Source organism: Arachis ipaensis, chromosome B04, assembly GCF_000816755.2.
Source record: "Arachis ipaensis cultivar K30076 chromosome B04, Araip1.1, whole genome shotgun sequence".
NCBI classification, from domain to species: Eukaryota; Viridiplantae; Streptophyta; class Magnoliopsida; order Fabales; family Fabaceae; genus Arachis; species Arachis ipaensis.
The window spans coordinates 2466790-2467289 of record NC_029788.2 but is presented as its reverse complement, the minus strand read 5'-3'; positions in this window follow the sequence as shown (position 1 = coordinate 2467289).

Here is a 500-nt window from a genome sequence, read left to right as displayed (position 1 = left end):
AGCCAGTCTCCCCCTTATATACATGTCAGTAGTGGGCCCTTCCAGTGGTCAGGCCCATACCCTCAAAGGCGCTGTCCCACGGCTGCGTGCAAGCCGTACGGGACGCGTGTCCGGGTCGGGTGGAGGGCGCGTTATTGGGCCGGCGGGAACTCGGGTCGGGTTAACCTGCGTGAGTTTGGGCCAGGCCGTAACAGTGCCCCCGACGCGTTAGCGATGGCCGTGAGGGCCATTGGTGGCGCGTGATGTCTACGCTCGTACGTTGTCGTTGGGTCGGCTGATCGTGGGAGGGACGTGTCTCCTGTGCGCGTGTCTCTTGATCTGCTGTGGCATCTGTTTGCCGTTTCGTTCTCCGCGCTGGGCATTTAATGCTCATAATGATTTGAAAAAACCTGTGCGCAAAGACTATCTTGCCCCTGCTTCCTTTCGCGCTATTGGGGGTGGTTTTTAAACAGTTTTCTCCCTATCCACCTCCCACTCTTACTATTTCCAACTCCTTCTCT